A 9,097-nucleotide genomic window follows, 5' to 3' on the forward strand; every position below is an offset into this window, starting at 1 on the left:
TATGAGTCTGTACAGTTGACTTTGTTGCACGGGACGTGTTTGTTCTGGATCGAGCAGGTGTCTTAGAAGATGCCATGTCTTCTTATTTCCGAGCTGTCCATTGACGCTTTCACATATTTGGTTCCATTGTTGTGTTTGGAGAGTAAGTGTATGTTCCTCGATTCGCCTCTCGATTTCAGCGATCTTTTTGCGTAGTCGCTTGTTGTGTTTTTGCTGCTTCCAGCGTTTTTGGAGGCCTTTTTGTGCCTGCCACAGGTGTAACAGTTTTGAGTCTGCAATCTGCTCCTCCTTCTCAACTTGCACCACAACGCTAGTGGAGCTGACATCCTCATTCAGGGAGATAACCCAGTCGCTAAGGTTAGAGATCTCCTTTGGAGCTGTTTTGTCGCGAAGTTGCCTGGACTTGTCCCAATCCGTGGTTCGTATTTCTTTTGCTTTGTTTTTAAGTTTTGTCGTGGGGAAGGTGATGCTAAGGATGAAGTGATCACTACCAAGGTTTTGCCCGGTGTTGACCCACTTTGCGTCCTTGACGTTTTTAGAGAGGGATAAGTCTGGAGATGTGTCTACACATACACTGTTACCCATGCGTGTGTGGTCGCTCGGGTTGTTTAGCGTTGTGAGCCCTAGTGACTGTATGATTTGCCAGAGCAGGTTCCCTTTCGGAGTTGCTTTGGTATATCCCCATGCTGGGTGTTGAGCGTTGAAGTCTCCCACAATTAATAGTTGAGCCCTAGCAGCCAGCTTTACTGTGTTTATCAACAAGTGTGGGAGTCCATTGCCTTTGTTTCTGGGAGGGTTGTATACTTTAAGGATGAAGAGATTTGAGCCTCCTTTTTGCCTTGGTACTATTTCAAGTAGGGTGTAATCTTCTTCCGAATCATTTATAAAATGTTGAATTGCGGTGATATTTCTATGCACCAGAGTGGCTGTGAAGGAGCCGGCTGCGTTACTAGTATCATAATGAGGTGGCAGATATGCTTTATAGCCTGGCAGTGTAGCCCTGCCGCTAGCTTCTTGCAATGCAATCACGTCTGGGGTTGGAACAGACGGTGCTTGTTGGATGTGGAGCTGCAAGTGGGCCCGCTTGCGGCGGAAGCCTCTGCAGTTCCATTGCCAAATTTCAAATTTTTGGCGTGGTGCCATGTTGGGTTATAGATGGTTGTGGCGTCGTGGACAGATCCAAGGTGGGGGGTAGGCGGGCCTCGATAGTTGTAAGCCTATCCATTATTTGCTGCATGCAGGTGGCGATTTGGGATACCTGTCCCTCTAGTGTTGCAAAGCGAATATCTATCTCTGCAAATTTGGTAGTAACGAGGCCTTGGAAGCTTGCTTGTTCTGTTGATATAGCGCTAGTTCTCTCTGACAGAGTATTGATGTCTGCCCTGAGTTTGGTAGGCGCTTTCGACGGCTGCGGGGTGTCGGCTTCCGAAGCCTCGGCCTTTCTTTTGGATTCCTCGCCTTCTTTTTTTGTAGGATGCGGTCTTTTAGTTGCTATTCTGGCGTCTGTGTCCGTCGCGTTATGGGCTGAAGACTGGGACGCGTTGGAGGGAGTGTGGCAAATAGCGTCTGTTTCCATCGCATTATTGGTCGAATCCTGGGACGCGGTGGGTGGCATTCTAGCCGCAGTGGCATTCTGTACCTCATGCGCTTGTAACAGGCGTTTAATGTCAGCCAACTCTTTTTTAAGGCTGGCAATTTCTCTGTCTCGGGATTGTAGTTGGATCTGAAACTCCTTCTCTCGAGCGTCAATAGATTGGGAGGCCTCTGCTGGCCAGCTCACCTTTTTATTGGAGCGGCTATCGCTGCGTCCGCGGCTTGAGCTTCTCTTGTCGTTCCCTGCAGGGTTCCCCAGGGGCGGGAAGGAGCTGGAGTTGTTCCGGCTGTGGCTTCCTCCTTTTCCGGTAGCACCGTGTTCCTTCTTCCTGGGCCTAGACTGGTGTCCGTGTAGTGATGAGTCGTTGTCCCCTTGCTTGGGTGTCTGGTTGCCATGGGGCGTTCCTTGTTTGTTCTTGTTGATCAGCCGGAATTTGCAGTTCCGGCTGCCTGTGTTGTGGCCCCCGTTGCAGACGATGCATACGGGTTGGCAGGTTGGCTGTTCTCCCTCAGGTGGAGGCGAGTGATTTTCTCCGCAGCGGCGGCAAAGGTTCGTTGTAGGTTTGTAGCAGACATCGGCCCGGTGTCCTACTCTCCTGCAGTTGTAGCATACCTCATGTTGCTCCCTGAAGGGGTGGACCCGAAAGACGCCGCACTGATAGATTACTTGGCTGGGTAGCTTCTTTCCAAAAAAGGTGATTTGTATTGTTCTGGATTTCCCGATCCTTCGGGCATCCACAACTTCTATTCCTTCGTTTCGGTTTCCGAAGCCTTGGCGAACCGCTTCGGGCGAGTCTCCCGCGTAGGCGTTGTAAATGACCCCTTTTACCGAGTCTTCGGGCGCCGCCACGTACGACGTTACGTTGTAGGTTTGACCTTGGAGGTTCAGTTTTTCAATATTGGCGTATGCAGTCGCCCGTTGACGATCGGGCGTGCATAGCGTAAAGGTGTTGTTGGCCGTATTGACTCTGATAATGTCTTCATTCTTCACCGTATCATACGGCAGCCTGGCCACCTCGCAGGCGCAGAAGAGTAGTAGTCCGGGCGCAAAGTCCCTCAGATTCCAACCTTGTGGTCGGCAGACGATTTTGTAGTCGTCGGTCGGTAAGCGCGGGAGAAGGGCTTTCTTGCTGAGTGCAAGTAGCTTCTTCCCGTTCTTTCGCGATGGAAAATTGGAATTAGACTTGCCTTGGCCGTGCCCCTGCGCAGGCTCGTCGTCGGTTGATGCGGGCCCTTTATTCTTCAGGCCTCGTTGTCGGTCGCGGTAACGAAGAATGGTTTCCCATTTTCCGGCCTCGAGCTCCGACGGTGATATTTTCTCGCCTTCCACGGCGTACTCCATCTGTGCGGGTCCCTGGGCGCTCAGTTCCCGGCGGAGAGGTGACGAGCTAGGTCGAGCTCGATGGGTAGGCCGGCAGTCAGCCGGCAATATGCCTAGGTGTCCGTAGATTGGCAAAATCCGGCTGCAGCAGGCACTGGACAATGGCCCGGATGTCGTCCAAAATATTCGAGCCCGAAGGCTGACTCTTTCTGCCGAAAAGTGGCTTCGAGGCGGGAGCCCATGCGAGACACATCAGCACAGCTCCGTCCTCCAAACCTCTAGCAGTTGATCTAGTGTTTTGGCCTTTCAATCTAGGTAGTGTCTGTATAGTAATGCTTTTTTTTTTCATGTATTGTTACATTGCACCTAGCATTGCTGTAGCTGGCCATGAAGTGTAGGTTTTGCTTAACACTTTCGTGACCGCGGGAAAATCGGTAGTTTTCGTGTAGTCTGGTAATTATTTTTTTCCTGCCACAGAAAGTAATTCATGTTAAAGTGTATGGTATCAAATTGTAGAAGAAGAAATTATCTTCCCAATGGTATTGGTTTCAAACAACATATTTAATAGTGACAGTAATAAAAAATTATCAAAGCAAAAAAATCGCAACAAGAACGAAAAAATCGATAAAAACATCAATGCTGCTTTGCACAAAAAAATATTTAAAAAAAATCGAAATATACATTTTCAACAAAAGAGCCATATGAAATCAGCCTGCAAATATTAGCTCTGTATCTGCAAAAGCTGTTCAGGTACACAGGGAAGGAAACATTAGACCTAGTGTCTATCGTGCCACCGTGCAAAGCAGTTCCTCGATGAAGTGAAACAAAGCTTGGCTGCACATGTTTCACAGAAAACATTTGTTTTCTGCTCAACTTTCCTTTCATCGTAACACAATTTACAGTTTCTATATCTTTCCATTTTTTGTGGCTGATGCTGTTGCACTTCAGGTGCACTCCGAGAGGGAACAGGCGCGACTGGGGGGTCCGCAAGATGTGGCTCATCACATCCCAGAAGTTGGTCGATAAGTTCTAGCCTGAAGGCAAACTGGTCGAAGTGCAAACTTCTCGATAGTTCTGGGATTTCTGGATGCTCCCGACGATGCTCGTCAAACATTATAAAGCTATTTACTACAGCTATATCGACACAGTGGAAGAACAGTGTCTTCCACCAACGCACTGACTTCATAAGAACATTGTAGGACCCGATGAGCTGGTCGGATTTGTCCACTCCAAGCATGCCCACATTGTAGTTCTTGATCAGCACCGGCTTCTTCACGGACACTTCTGTCCACGTATTTCCGACTTTCTTTCTTCGCTTTGCAAGGACGAATTTGTTCGCTGTGTCCGCGGTAGACATCATATTCACAACTCGCCGGTCTTTCCATTGCAGGTACAAAACATCCTGCTCCCTCAGCCATCGAACGTCCCCTCTTTTCGCCTTCTTTTCCCACTGTGTGTCTTTGAGTTCACTTGGAAAGCCACGCCGATCTTTCCGCGTTGTCCCACACGCAAGTGTCTTGCGCTCCAGTAAATGAACAACAAAGATGTAGAAGTGTAGAAATTGTCCAAAAAAATTATGTAACCCTGATCTAGATAATTTTCGCACAGCCGTGTCATAACATCGAATGCCAAACCTCGCACGCTAGGTTCTTCGCGCTTTCCCGTATAGACGCTGAACTGAACAGTGTACCCCGTTTCCGAATCTGCCAAAACCCTTAATTTGTAACCCCATTTGATCACTTTATCTCTCATGTACTGGCGAATTCCGGACCGACCTTTCGATTTCACCATCCTCTCATCGACAGAGAGGTTCCGACGCAGTTGAAAAAATAGCGCGGAAGAATCGTTGACGTGCTGAAGCAGAGAGGATATGCGGTGAAGCTTGCCATGGGATGCGACGGTCGTCTTCTCTGGATCAGACACACTCAGGAATGCAAGTAACGCCTTGAACCGTTTCCTTGACATCACTGTAGGCGGAAGAAGACCTGAGAATAATCTGCGTGTGCTCCAATAACAATGCAAACGTGGGACTTGCAAAATTCCCATGTATACGAGAAGTCCGATGAACTTCAGCATCTCCTCTTGAGTGACTTCCTTCCAGGATCCATCTCTCTCGCTGTACGTGGGCTTGTCGAAAATATGCATCCACGCATACTTATTTGTGTTCTCGCATATCTCCCTGATGATTTCGGCGGTGAAAAAGAGCAGGAAGAAATCGACAGCTCTTACGAACCGCCGCGCAGCACTCCGGAGCGCGATTCCAAGGTCCACTCCCGGCGGTCTTCGTGGACAAAACTCAACTCTCTGCGCGGCCGACGGCATATGGTCCCTTCCGAACGATGTTGACACCCTGCAGATAAGAACTCTGACCCTTTAGAACACACCGGAAATCCTTACGACGCGATAACACAGTCCGATAAGAAAGCAAAACTCACCGGCGGATGCCTGTCGATGTTCTGGGGCGGTTTGCGGCACTTTCGTTGTCCGTACTAAAGTCCGACGAATCGAAGTCATCTTCAGAGTCTGTGCTGCTACGATCATCCGCAAATTTGAGCCCAGATGCGTCGGAATCCGTTGAAACTCGCCGTTTCCGTGGAGCGGACGCGCGCGACGTAGATGCCATCTCGGAAACAACGAGCGCTCGTCATCCCGCCTATGCAGGCGCTTTAAAAATCCCCGCGCGGCGGAAAAGAGAAACACAACTCCGAAACTTATAAAATAGTCTCTCTTTAACCCGCTCGATGGCGTTAGCTGTCCATAACGCTCGGAGAGGCGCCAAAATTCAAACTTCTACCATCGATAACATACTGTCGACGGGAATAGGCGCGGTCACGAAAGTGTTAAGTAGGGTCCTGTTTCTGTTCCGTTATCAGAGATTCCCTGTTCACCTGCAACAGACGGTCTTAACGAAGACTTCCTATGGGGATGAAGCTATTGTTGTTGATGCTTGGTCTACTGCGAGCACTGCTTAGTCAGGAAATGCACTTTGTTTTCCTTAGATCATTGCCTCATACATTTGGTGGCCTGAGTTTATAATGTACTGTCAGCCGCAAAAGTTTGCGGGATCTGCAATGCGTGGTGGAGCGAAGCAAAAGTGCATTGCTGTGCCATTTGCTGCCACAGAGCATGGGGTCGAGGCTCACTCACAGTACTACCACAGAAGGCGTGCCGTGAGCCTCGACACCTACGCTCTGTGACGACAGACAGCACAGCACTGCAGTTTTGCTTGGCTCAGCCATGCATCGCAGATCCCGCAAACTTTTGCCACCGACAGTACATTTAGATAAGCACAAGAAGCGCAGTACAGAAACGAATGCTGCAGAAATTGCGATAATGCAGGTTGCACTTCACTTCTGAGTTAATGTTTTGAATTTTCGTGCTTTCGCACCGCCTTTTGCAAACAGGAGCCATGTCATTCTGTTGCTTGTAATAGTTATTGTAGAGTGACAGAGACTTAGTCCTCTACAAATTAACGGAGCGCGACACGGACGAAGCAAACAGGCCGCGAACCAGGAATGAACTGTTTTTATTCTATTCCTCACGTGGCCCTACGTAGCGAGCGGGAGCGCATGTCACGAGCCGAGGCGGCGCAGCACTGCTGATGATCATAGTGCCGCTACAAGGCTCCCCCCCGTGGAGAGGAAGGAGAATGGCAGTCAACAGCTGGGCACCCATGAGACATTCCAGTTGATGAGACGGATCGAGTCAGTGAAAGAAATGGGGCTTGAGATTTCGTGGTGGCGGGTTGAAAGAGAAACGAGCGCAATGTAGGCGGGTTTTATGCGGTCGATGGCAACGATTTCTTCCCGTCCATCTACGGACAGCTTCAGAGTTTTCTCACCCCGCTGCAGGACGGGATAGGGCCATCGTAGGGAGCGGTGAGCGAAGGCTTGATGACGTCTCGACGCATAAAGACGTGTGGACGTGGCGAGGTCTTTGCCCACGAAGGCTTTGTGAGTCGATGGACGTGTGGGGACAGGTTGCAGGCGCCTGAAGAGCAGGCGTAGTTGTTCAACGTAGGCAGGCAGAGAGATCTCAATGCGGGCCGAAACGAAGAACTCGTCGGGCAAATGGGCACTAGCCCCATAGACCATTTCGGCTGCTGTGCACTGAAGATTTTCTTTAAAGGCTGATCGAAGGCCGAGGAGCACCAAAGGAAGGGAATCGGGCCAAGAGGTGTGGGCTTCACGTGCAACAAGGGCAGCCTTCTGCTGTCGGTGGATGCGTTCAACCATGCCGTTTGAGGAAGGATGATACGCGGTGGTGTGAACATGGCACACGCCAAGCAGAGATGTCAGGGTGGGAAACAAGACACACTCAAACTGGTGGCCACGATCCACGGGGCGGGGCCACGAAACTGAAAGGAACCGTTTTGGCGGCCGAGACGGGAACCGTGGACGGAAGGTTCGTTTCAGCGCGAACCGGCTTGTCAACAAACATGGCGGCACCCATGACGCCGTTCCTTTTCGCGGCACTTTGCGGCCGCAATCGACGGAGGCAGCATGAAGAGCCGGACGACGCATTTGCCATGCCGGAGGAGGATTTTCGCCGACACTTTCGGCTGACCAAGGCACTCGCGCGCAGGCTGTGTGCTGATTTGGAAGGAGAGATTGGGACGAAGAGGTCGACCGTGCTGACGACAGAAGCGAAAGTTCTCAGTGCGCTTCGCTTCTTTGCGACAGGGAGCTTCCAGACATCTGTCGGCAGCGAGGTCACCATTCGTCTCCTGCAATCCTCGGTCAGCCACAGCCTTCACGCTGTGGCCGAGGCCATCACCCGCGTTGGCAAGCGCAAACGGTGGGTGTCCTTCCCTTCGACTACAGCCGAGAGGGAGCAAGCCGTAGCCGGCTTCTTGGAGCGCGGCCGGATCCCCGGGGTTGTCGGCTGCGTGGATGGGACGCTGATTGCTATCAGCGCCCCGAGGGGCCTCAGCCCGGGCGAAACTCAGGGTTTCATGACCAGGAAGGGCTACTATGCCCTCAACACGATGCTGGTAAGTGCTGTTCATGTCTGCATTCATACATGCGTCCAGAATATGGTATTCGAGATTCGCAAGTAGCAACAGCCCGCGTGGCCTGCATGCATGCGAATGCTTTAAGTTCCCGTTGTTTGCGCACATAAGCAGAAAGTTGCGTGGCAGAGAATGATAGCAGACATATACTGTGCTACGAATTTAGCGTATATGTTTAACCTATCGCCACCTATGGCGGCGAAAGAAATCATTTATACTGAGTGTTTTTTTTTATTTATTTACAGATACTGCAGGCCCTTCTCGGGCCCATGCAGGAGTGGTTACAAGGAGGGAATATAAAACAAAGGGAATACGTAAAGTACAAGGGTACAAAAATAACATTTCATCGCTATAGTGGCACAGGGTACTAATGACGTCAAAGCCAGGAGAAGAAACTAGCGGGTTGAAAAGGAAACACATGTAATTGCAAAGAAAATACAAATGGAAATTGGGCGACATAGGTTCATCACGGTGGTACTGACAGTGATTCAACTCTGTTAACATGCTCTATGAATGATTCGATTGAGTTGCAGTTTACAGCAGCCGGTGGTAGTTTATTCCAGCAAAAAATAGCCGATGTGCATGAATCTCTCAATATCAATTAGATACTGCAAGAATCCTTACATTTTTGTGTTTCATTCTGCATAAGAATATGTTATGTCTGCAGCTATATACCAGAGAACACCCAGGGAGGGTGTTATAATTAAATTATTATTGGCAATATCTGTGTCATTGTGCACACAGGAAGGCTAGTGCATGCATCATTTGCTATTAAAGTAGTTATCACCTTTTTACAGCATTGCACGGGGAAGCTTTCAATGAGCAGCCAATTAAGTTTGGTTCACAAGATGGACTTGACAGTACACTGCATTATATGTAAATTGCAGTGCACATTATAGGCAGTTTTTTGGAGGTAGTAACTATCTCCTGCATGTGTCGATCTTCATGCTACATTTGTAACTTTTTGCAGGTCTCGGATGCCAATTACAAAATCCTGGCCATTGACCCACGTCGACCAGGCTCCAGCCACGACTCATTTGGCTGGAAGTATTCTACGCTTCGCCGTCGGATCTCTGAGGAGGGGCTGCTTGGTCCCACGGAGTTTCTGCTTGGTGAGTCTTTACGGGACACAGGCGACCACAGATAATGAGTGCGCCCCTTTTTCTTTCTGC

The sequence above is a fragment of the Amblyomma americanum genome, chromosome 4, assembly GCF_052857255.1.
Source record: "Amblyomma americanum isolate KBUSLIRL-KWMA chromosome 4, ASM5285725v1, whole genome shotgun sequence".
NCBI lineage: Eukaryota > Metazoa > Arthropoda > Arachnida > Ixodida > Ixodidae > Amblyomma > Amblyomma americanum.